Source organism: Sciurus vulgaris (assembly GCF_902686455.1).
Source record: "Sciurus vulgaris genome assembly, chromosome: 9".
Classification (NCBI taxonomy): Eukaryota; Metazoa; Chordata; class Mammalia; order Rodentia; family Sciuridae; genus Sciurus; species Sciurus vulgaris.
The window spans coordinates 1,455,966-1,467,159 of record NC_136469.1 but is presented as its reverse complement, the minus strand read 5'-3'; the positions used below and the strand labels follow the sequence as shown (position 1 = coordinate 1,467,159).

Genomic DNA, 11,194 nt, shown 5'->3' with positions numbered 1-11,194 from the left:
ACTTCCGGCGCGTCCGCACCGCCGGAAGTCCCGCCCCCAGAGCGCCGCGACGGACCCTTTCGCTCCGGCCGACGAGTGGTGCGCGCCGGAAGCCGCGGCGGTGGTGCCAGAAGCGTGGCGGGCCTCAGGGGGCGCGCTCGTCTCCTGTGCGTCACCCGCCTACTCACGTGCTCCTTGCTGGCTCTGAGGTATCGGTTCCCTTCTCCCTAACCTTCTCCCTCATCCCCTTCTCCCTGACCTTCTCCCTCATTCTCTCCTCCCTAACCTTCTCCCTCATCCCCTTCTCCCTGACCTTCTCCTCATCCTCTCCTCCCTGACCTTCTCCCTCATCCTCTCCTCCTCGACCTTCCCCCTCATCCCCTTCTCCCTGACCTTCTTCCTCATGACTTCTCCCCGACCTTCTCCCTCATCACTTCTCCCTAACCTTCTCCCTCATCCCCTTCTCCCTGACCTTCTCCTTCATCCCCTTCTCCTGACCTTCTCCCTCATCCCTTTTCCCTGACCTTCTTCCTCATGACTTCTCCCCGACCTTCTCCCTCATCCCTTCTCCCCGACCTTCTCCCTCATCCCCTTCTCCCTGACCTTCTCCCTGACCTTCTCCCTCATCACTTCTCCCTGACCTTCTCCCTCATCCCTTCTCCCTGACCTTCTCCCTCATCCCTTCTCCCTGACCTTCTCCCTCATCCCTTCTCCCTGACCTTCTCCCTCATCACTTCTCCCTGACCTTCTCCCTCATCCCCTTCTCCCTGACCTTCTCCTTCATCCCCTTCTCCTGACCTTCTCCCTCATCCCTTTTCCCTGACCTTCTTCCTCATCCCCTTCTCCCTGACTTCTCCCTCATCCCTTCTCCCCGACCTTCTACCTCATCACTTCTCCCTAACCTTCTCCCTCATCCCCTTCTCCCCGACCTTCTCCCTCATCCCTTCTCCCTGACCTTTTCCCTCATCACTTCTCCCTGACTTTCTTCCTCATCCCTTCTCCCTGACCTTCTCCCTCATCCCCTTCTCCTGACCTTCTCCCTCATCCCTTCTCCCTGACCTTTTCCCTCATCACTTCTCCCTGACTTTCTTCCTCATCCCCTTCTCCCTGACCTTCTCCCTCATCTCTTCTCCCTGACCTTCTCCCTCATCACTTCTCCCTGACCTTCTCCCTCATCCTCCTCCTCATCCTCTCCTCCCTGACCTTCTCCCTCATCACTTCTCCCTGACCTTCTCCCTCATCCCTTCTCCCTGACCTTCTCCCTCATCCTCCTCCTCATCCTCTCCTCCCTGACCTTCTCTCTCATCACTTCTCCCTGACCTTCTCCCTGACCTTCTCCCTCATCCTCCTCCTCATCCTCTCCTCCCTGACCTTCTCTCTCATCACTTCTCCCTGACCTTCTCCCTCATCCTCTTCTCCCTGACCTTCTCCTCATCCTCTCCTCCTCGAACTTCTCCCTCATCCTCTCCTCCCTGACCTTCTCCCTCATCACTTCTCCCTGACCTTCTCCCTCATCCTCTTCCTCATCCTCTCCTCCCTGACCTTCTCTCTCATCACTTCTCCCTGACCTTCTCTCTCATCCTCTCCTCCCTGACCTTCTCCCATCATCACTTCTCCCTGACCTTCTCCTCATCCTCTCCTCCCTGACCTTCTCCCATCATCACTTCTCCCTAACTTCCCCTCATCCTCTTCTCATCCTCTCCTCCCTGACCTTCTCTCTCATCACTTCTCCCTGATCTTCTCCCTCATCACTTCTCCCTGACCTCTCCCTTATACTTCTCCCTGACCTTCTCCTCATCCTCTCCTCCCTGACCTTCTCCCTCATCCTCTCCTCCTCGACTTTCTCCCTCATACTTCTCCCTGACCTTCTCCTCATCCTCTCCTCCCTGACCTTCTCCCTCATCCTCTCCTCCTCGACTTTCTCCCTCATACTTCTCCCTGACCTTCTCCCTCATCCTCTCCTCCTCGACCTTCTCCCTCATCACTTCTCCCTGACCTCTCCCTCATACTTCTCCCTGACCTTCTCTCTCATCACTTCTCCCTGACCTTCTCCCTCATCACTTCTCCCTGACCTCTCCCTCATACTTCTCCCAGACCTTCTCTCTCATCACTTCTCCCTGACCTTCTCCCTCATCCTCTTCTCCCTGACCTTCTCCCTCATCCTCTCCTCCTCGACCTTCTCCCTCATACTTCTCCCTGACCTTCTCCCTCATCCTCTCCTCCCTACTGGTATTCCCCCGAGTCACCTCTACAACAGTGCCCTGTTCCTGCTCGTGGGCAGAATCACAGCCTTTGCGACAGGAGATTCCTGTTTCTCCTTTGCTAGCAAAGCAATAATCTGTCTTCTTCCTTTTTCTCAAACCTGTGTCCTCATTATTGGCTTGGCATCATGGACAAGGACCGAGCTTTTGGTAACAGTTTCAAGAGGAAGACCTGAAAAAATAGCTGGAGTAATGACAGCATTGTTTGGAAAACATGAACTTCAAGGCGCTATGCCCTCAGACGTTGAACATACATGTTAAAGCATTTTTTTTTCCCATAGAAGTTTATTTAGGAAGTAGGTACACGGAAAGGAGAATGCAGACTATCTCCAGAAGGAGACGCCCCTCCTTGGCTTGAACTCCAATATTCATAGGGGGGCAGTAGTCTGGAGGTGGGGCCAGGGCAGAGCCTGGGATCTTTTCCCTATTTTAGGAGGGTGTGGGCCAAGTCATGGCACTCCAGAGTTACGACTTTTTTTTTTTTAAGTATGTGTGTGTGTGTGTGTATTTTAATTGTCGATGGACACAATATCTTTATTTTGTTTATTTATCCTTATGTGGTGCTGAGGATAAAAACCCAGGCCCTCACACGTGCTAGAGCCACAACCCGATCTCCAGAGTTATGACTCTTGAGCACAACTCTTGAGCACTCTCTGCATCTCAGATGCTCATGGGTGTTCCCTTTGAGAGACAGTGTATCTCTTTACCGAAATCCTATCTCCTCAGCCCCACAAGGTAAAAGTTTGGTGAAAGGTGAAGATCTGACTTCTATGGCTGCTTCAGGCTGGCAAGGGGTAATGACCTTGCCTGGTCAGGGATTAATTGTCTCATCCCGACTGATCTACAGATGGTTGTGGGAATGGGTTAGAATTCTTACACTGCCTTACTTTTAACATGAAATTGTAATCTGGAAGAGACAAAAGGGCCACCAAGAGATGTCACCGGAGAAAAGATTTCTCCAGAGTGTGAGGAATTCCCAGTGGAGGTGGGGTGATTCAAGTTGCAGGGGGACGCTCTTAGCATAGGTGATAGAATCTCAATGGGCATCATAGGAAGGCATAAGCAGATGTTTGTGTAGGAAATAGTACTCATTCAAGGGAAAACAGGCTATCGAGGGTGGGGAGATATGCAAAAGTGCATTTCTGTTGGGCCGGGGTACCAGGAATTGAATCCAGAGGCACTTAACCACTGAGCCACATCCCCAGCCCTTTTTATTTTATATTTAGAGACAGGGTCTCACTAAGTTGCTTAGGGCCTCTCTAGTTTGCTGAGTCTGGTCTCCAACTTGTAATTCTCCTGCCTCAGCCTCCTGAGCCACTAGGATTACAGGTATGCCCCACCTCGCCTGACTTTAAAGTGTATTTCTTTACAAGTAAGTTGAGTACTGATTTGAACTATTTACTTTCTAATGATGGGACTAAGCATTTGTTTAGATATTTATTGGTAACTGAGCATTTTGTATAGACCCCAGAGAATATGAAGTCTATTGAAGATTAAATAGCCCAGTCTTTCTGCATAGTGTTTACTGTCTAACGGAGAGCCCTGCCCAAAGTGCCACATCAGCTGCTCACTTGTGGGCTATGCCCTGTGGTCACCCGCATCCTGCTCTGAGATGGTGGTTGGGCCAGGAGTTTACACACTGCATTTTGCAGCCATCCTTGTCATTTGGCCTTCAGGAAGAATCTTCCCAGAGAATACAGGAACTCAAAAGGCAGAAATAGGGAAAGCTGTAGTTCTTAACTTCTCTTATGCTTCTGGAATCCAGGGAATTGGCTGTCTGCCTTGCAGACTCCAGAACCAGTTAGAGCAGCCCCTTTCCCTCCTTGTGTGGCTTCCTAACAATGACTGTTTGGGCTCTGATAATACAACCCAGCCACCAGCACTGGGATTGGTAGCCACTCCCCCTGAAGGAGTTTCTGTTGTAATCACACCTTCCAGTTTTGCTCTTCAACACCTGCGTGAATATTTCTCTGTAATAGATGATGTCTGTTTAAAGTAATTTGAATTATTTGTTTTTCTGTCTGGGAACAGGACTGATAAAGATACTGATATTCAGTACCTTATGGTGTTTACAAAGCTATTAGACTCATCAGAGGATTATTGCGATTTTTGTAAGTGGGGATGTAACTCCAAACCAACAGATTTTAAAACACTCCACCCATAACTGGGTTCAAATTGATGAAATTTAAGCAATTGGCATTTTATATAACACTCTACTGCCCTGTCTAGCCTCTTTCTGTTCTTTATGTGCCAAATCTTATAGGCGCAGTCAAGCTTTGGGGTTCCCTCTCAAAAAAATGTACCTTTTTTCTTGTATATTTTATGAATTTACAACTGGGTAAGAGAAAATTCTCCTAGGGAAAAAAAGGGTCTTTAATGTTTTCAATCTGGAATATCCCCCAAAAGCTGTGTGTTGAGAACTTGTTACTCAGGGCTGCAAGGTCCAGAGGTGGGCTTTTAGGCAATGATTGGACCATGAATGTCCTGACCTCATTAGTGGATTACGGGGTGGGACCTAACTGGAGAAAGTAGGTCTCTGGGGGTGTGTCCTGGAAGCGTGGCCTCTGCCCCACACTCTCTGGCTCTCCGCCCCTCTTCTCCCTCATTAGGTGCAGAAGCATTCTGGCCTGTGCGTTTATTGTGCATAGCAGGACAGCAGCCCAGGTCTCGAGCGGTGCATTTAACAAGCCTTGTGTGTTAACCAAGCACCTATATGAGAAACTGGCGAAAGCTGTTTTTTTCATCACTTAAAGTTTTTAAGGATATTGTGTTTATATAGAAATAATTGTAAAGCTTAACTTGCTGGAATATAAAGTAAGAAGAAATATATTTCATAGCCTATATGTCTATCAGATGGAAATATGTGATTAATAAGTATAATATTTTTAAAATTAGTACAAAACATCTATTGTACTTTCAAAATTATGAGATTTATGGTTTTGTCAATATTGTATGTCTTTTATGCCAATTATTAAATCTCTGAGGCCAGAATAACTATTTTTAGAGGTAAATACAACAAAGTCCAACAAGTTTCTTTTAATTTGTTCTAAGTAGCATTGCAATTGTTTTAAAAAAATGTTTACTGCATTTTTAAATCATGTAAACTATCAAGAAGAGAGAAAAAACTGAAGCTTTAAAAATATGTATAACTTAGAGGAAAAGCATATGAAATATTGCTTTCTATAAAAGTGTCTAATATCTATAAACAGTTCCTGAAACATTTCCTGTATAAACAGTATTTTTAAAACAGTAATAATTCTACTGTCTTAACAATCTGTGGGATTAATGATTTAGTGAAATTAAATAGTCCCTCAAAAGGAAAGTATCATTTATTTTCCCTGGTACACTGGCTTGAATGTGTCCCCCCAAAAGCACACATGGAAGATTAATCCCCAGTGTGAGTCGTTGGGGTGGGCCTGTGCCAGGTGGTGGGGCGGATGCTCCACTGTCACGAATGAGCTACCTGTAAGGTGGGTTCATCATAAAGGGACAATTCTGCCTTCTGCTCTTTGTTTTTTGATTTTTTTCTTCCTGTCTCTCTTTCCTCCCCTCCCCCTTCTGCCAAGGAATGGCACACCTAAGAGGCCCTTTCCAGAAGCCAGCCCCTGACCTTGCATTTCCAGCCTCCAGAACTGGGAGCCAATAAGTTTACATTTGTTAGGAATTACTGGATTTGTGGTATTCTGTTCAAACAGCACAAGATGGACTAAGATATTGTACCTCCTTGCATCACACAGAAGATTGAATTTAAGACCCATCAATGTTAGTAGAAGAGCTAGTATATAAACTGCACCTAGGGATCTCTTTAAGAGAGACATACTTAGATAAGAAAGAAAATGATGCATGAAGCCAATGATTTTGGAGGTTTAGCTTGTGCTGTTTAAAGAATATGAAATACTGCAATGTAGTTCATTTAAATTAGCAAACTTAATACTTAACACCTTTTTAAAATTACAATTTAATTTACAATTAGTTTGAAGTTGAGTGTTTCCTCCCTTACAAAGCTATGTTTGAAATGGTAGAAGCACCTAAAAAAAGAAAGTGCATTCTGTGATGAATCAAAAATAAAACCTGCACTTAAAGAAAATGATAGAAAGTATGATATCATTAAGACCTTATTTTTTTTAATGATCTGTTCAGGATTTTAAATATTTATATTATTTTATAACTAAAAAAAGAAATAAAAGATCTGTTCTTAGAATTTATGAAGTACTAGTGAACTGTGAGACATTAAAAATATTTATTAATATAAAGAAAGCCACTTCTAGAGCTTTGGATCAGATGAATAGAATACTTAAAAATATTAACTTATACCAAACTGCCATAAAATTTGATTTAGTTATATACAATCTTTATAACACAAGCCATCTTATTGCAGCCAATGCAAATACTGTAATTTTTACCCTAAATAATTTAATTTCAAGTGAATGTGAAAGGCAATCCTTCTAGTGTTCTCAAAAGAAAGATGTTGAAGCCAAATTGAGGCTGCCACACTAAACCTGTTTCTGATCAAGAGCAGGTGCATCTGCAGAAGTCTCCACCTCCCCAGCTCTCCAGTGCTCCTCTGAGCATGTGCAGAATCTGTATTCCTTACAGTATGGGTAATGAATGTATGTCTGCACTCTTTACCCAGAATTCCCTCTGATTGGAATTAGCTGCACTGCTTTTCCTCCCATCCATTCACGGGGAAAACATAAAATCAATCAAAACATGTTGATTCTGGTGAAACTCAGAAGAGAAATGTACCTTTTCTCATATGTGATAAGAACTGGGTTCCAACTGGACTTGGCCCTGTCATTGTTTTTCTATCTGGAGTCTGAACCTTGTAGACAACAGGCCCAGACACAAAGTTTCATGGTGATTTATTCAGGAGAAGTGGGAATTGTACCATGAAGAAGACTCTGCCATTCCCATGTCTAAGTCTGGGCTGGCTGCTGCTAGGAGCCCATGTGTGCACTTAGGGAAGAGCATGAAGTGCATGGGCGTGCATGCACACACCACTGCTGAGGTGTGCAGGAAAGTAAGAGAGCATGAAGCGCATGGGCGTGCATGCACACACCACTGCTGAGGTGTGCAGGAAAGTCCCCTTGGTGTTCAGAATGCTGAACAAGCAGGACTTGGCACACAGTGTAAAGCTGATTGAATTCCCTCCTGCTACCCTCTGTGGGGCAGGTCCCGCCCTGCCCTGCCCTGCCCTGCCCTGCCCTGCATGGACGTGGGAGTGGGCTCCCTGCTTTTCTGGGCATTTTCAGGTGTCAGAAACAGTTATATGGGTATTTAAGCTTAAGTCTCCATTTAGGAATCGAAACATGGGTCAGTGCCATTCTGGCATTAGAGTTCGGGCTTCTTTCCTTGGCCATCTCCAGGCCAGGTGCCCCTGAATGGAGGTGGATGGCCCCACCTTGCAGTTTGAGGGCCCTTGCATGGGCAAGGAGTAGCCTAGGGTCAGTTCTAACTGAACTGATGCTGCTTTCATGACTTAGTGTCAGAACTTTCTGGATTTGACAGAGGTTCAAAATCTACTCTCTTTTCATGAGATTCTCATGGGTTCTCCCATGACCCTTCCTGCTTACTCAGTGGGTTCCCATGTGAAGAGCTTGTGCATCTCTGTTCTGACTGGTCTTTAATTTGCTTTTTTTCTGCCAATCTTTTGAGCAAAATCCAGGAGGGCACCATGCTGGCTATCTTCAGTGAGTAGCTTGCTTTGGTTCGTGGGAAAACCACATTGTTTGCCTGGCAGTCTGGAAGCAGTACTTTACTGTTGAAATTCAGGAAAACCAGAAATCCTATTACAAAACAGCCACTCTAAACATCCTCACTACCCCTTCACGTCTGTGCCTTTAACCAGCTAGCAGCTACCTGGTGCCTGGTACTAGGGAGAAGCAAACACTCCCAGGCACCCAAGACCTTGCCTCTCTCCATGTCCTCCTTGAAGTTGCCTCATGAAGGGTGAGGGGGTCACCCTCCAGCTGCCCTCCTGTGGGCAAGGGGGATATGAGAGTAACAGGGTGATCTCCAAAAGTGTGCTCTGGTCTCTGCTCCTTGGCTTGTGAGACCTGCAGTGGGTGTAGTACCTTCCACCCTTGCAACCAGCGTGGCTTCCTGGAAGAGCCCCACCGGGGTCTGAATCCTTGCTGGGAAGTCACAGTTCCTTTCTTAAGGTTCTACCAACTCACCTCTTGCACAGTAAGCCTTATGGTGCACTTGTGTGAGATACATATACATCACACATTATTTTAAGATAACAGTTGCTTTCCATACAGTTCTAATAAGAAGTAATACGGAGTTCTCACGTCCCCATTACGCTGTCTCCCAGTGATGACACCTTGAAAATCTGTGGAACCCCAAGGCTGCCCAGGATGCTGAGGTTGACCACAGGGTCTCCTTGCTGCCTGTTTGCCAACAAGCTCACTGCCTACCCACGTAGCCTCGCACCTGTGGTTGCAGTGCCCAGAGGGTTTATCTGTGGAGTAACACAGTATGGGATTTTTCCACTCAGCAGAGCTCGTAGCCATTCGGTGGTCATCTGTACTGTGGTCCGTTTACTTCATAGTGTGACTTTGCCCTGGCTCACTTAGCCACCCACCTGGGGAGGGGTGTATTGTGACATTATGAGCAACATAGCTGTCACCCTTCACATGCAGGTTTCTGTGCTGTCTCTGTTCTCTAGACTGAATGGCCAGAGAGAAAGTGCTTTGGCCGCGTGGTAGTTCCATGTCTTGTTTTTAAAGAAACTGCCAGCCTGTTCTCCATATGTCATTCAGCATGCTCACCTGCAGTGTAGTAGCCGCCTGTCTCTCCACACCCTCACCTGCCTCTGATCTCATCTCCATCTTCCTCTGCCCCTTCTGATGGGCCAATGGAGCTCGCTGTGGTTTTAACTTGCACTTCCCTGGTGGAAAGTGCGACTGCACATCATTTCACAGGTCAATTGCCATCTGTGTGTCTCTCAGTGAACTGTCTCTCCATCACCCATGTTCTCATGGGATTGTGTGGATTTTCTTACTGTTAAGTTTTTTTTTTTTTTTTAAGCGCTGGGGATTGAACCCAGGGCCTTATGCTTGCAAAGCAAGCACTCTGCCCACTGTGCTATATCCCCAGACCCTCTTAGTGTTAAGTTTTGAGTTTTTTTTTTGCTTTTTGTGGCTTTTTTTTTTTTTTTTTTTTTTTTTTTTTTTTTTTTTTTTTAATAATTAGGGTCAGGTTTATTTGCAAGTAACAGGCCCAAGTTCTGTTGGTGTACACACATAAGACTTATTCTCTGACCTAAAAGGACCCTGGATGGGCAGCTCAGCTTGAATGGGGTTGAGGTGTCCAGAGATACACACTTATTTCTCCTCCTCTGTGCTGCCTTGTTGAGATGACCTTTTTGGGGGGGGGCAGGGGGGTTACTGGGATTTGAACCCGGGGAACCTAACCACTGAGTCATATCCCCAGCCTCTTTTTTGTATTTTATTAGAGACAAGATCTTGCTGACTTGCTTAGATCCTTGCTAAGTTGCTGAAGCTGTCTTTGAACTCATGATCCTCCTGCCTCAACCGCCTGAGCCAGTGGGATTACAGTATGTGCCACTGTGCTTGACTTTAGATAAACTTTTGTCTCCCGGTGGCTGCCAGATCTCCAATCATTGCACCTCATTCCAGCCAGGAAGAAGAAGGAAAGAGAGAGGACAGAGGTGGTTCCTCCCTTTAAGGACTGTTTGGAAGTCTCACACAGCCTGTCGTCTTCTCGGTTGGAGGAGTGCTGGAAGACGGTTGTGACTGTGATTCCTTTTTCTGCCACTCATGCATTGCAAGTATGGTCCAGTCCTGTCCACCTTCTCTCCCTCTTCCACCTCTTCTTCCTTCCTCCAGCACAAACCTATTATGTACTCACTATAAAAGACTTTAAAGGGTTCAGGAATGCAAACGTAGAGAATGAAGTATATTCCCTATGCTTACATCTTCCTTGGTTACTGGCTTGGTATGCATTCCTCTATTATCCTGTGGATTTTTGGAAGCATAATTTAATTACCATGATGTACTCCCTTTAGACACACAGGTCTGTGTTTGGTAGACTTCGCTTTTGTGCAACTCTTGCCACTGCCCAGAGGCAGAATGCATGCCTGCCTGGGCCTGGTCTGTGCTGCGTCGTGCTGCTCACACCATCTCCCAGTCATGGCCGCCTACTTGTGCTCTCCATGGTCTTTCACAAAGGGAAAGTCTTGACAGGACAATTCCAGGTCGCCCTTGACCTAGTGAACGTTAACGTGTGTGGGGGACATGTGTCCTCTCACTCCCTTTCTCCCACGCGCAGTCCAGTACCTTCTCAGTGTGATGGGCTGACAGATCTGGCTCCATGAGAATGTCACAGGCCAGACTCTAAGGAGATGACTAAGCAGACTCCATTTTGCTCTGAGACTCCATGTTGTGTAGGAAATAAGCTTCTCCCATGGGAACACCCCACCTCTGTGCCCATCATCAGTTACGTGGTGTGACACGTTTAATAATATACACTGGTAACTCCTATGTAGTAAAGAATTGCTCTCTTTTGATGCTATTGCTCTTAAACAATGTACCATGTGAATGGTGATTGTGTGGATGTTAGTAACCATTCTTTAGTTTGTACCTAGGTAAGGGTCATTTTGACCCACTTCCCCCTCTGCTGATGATCTCATGATGTTAATGTGTAACTTCGAATCATAGCAACAGACACTTATGATTGATGTGATTTTTGGTATAAGAACCCCTACAACCCTGTGGTCGGGGCTGTTCTCCCAATAGCCATTTTCTGGGGCATTGTGTGAGACAGTCAGCTTAATAAAGACTCTCAGATTTGGACTCTCAGTGGTGACGGTCCGTTCTTAAGTTGCCCCCACAACACCAGGCTGTGGGCCAGTGTGTGCACTTCTCCATGCTGCAGCTGTCGCTGGGCCCTGAGCACCACCACAGTTGCCCAATTGCTTCCCTTCCTTT

The 11,194-nt window shown here is 46.3% G+C and overlaps 1 long non-coding RNA gene across 1 annotated transcript; it reads left to right on the top strand.

The window, feature by feature from the left end:
- Nucleotides 1-50: 50 nt before the first annotated feature.
- LOC306669083 lies at nucleotides 51-7,414 on the top strand. Its single transcript, XR_013766019.1, has 3 exons — nucleotides 51-188; nucleotides 5,807-7,248; nucleotides 7,310-7,414. It is a non-coding gene; the product is annotated as an uncharacterized lncRNA (long non-coding RNA).
- The last annotated feature ends 3,780 nt before the right edge of the window (nucleotides 7,415-11,194 follow it).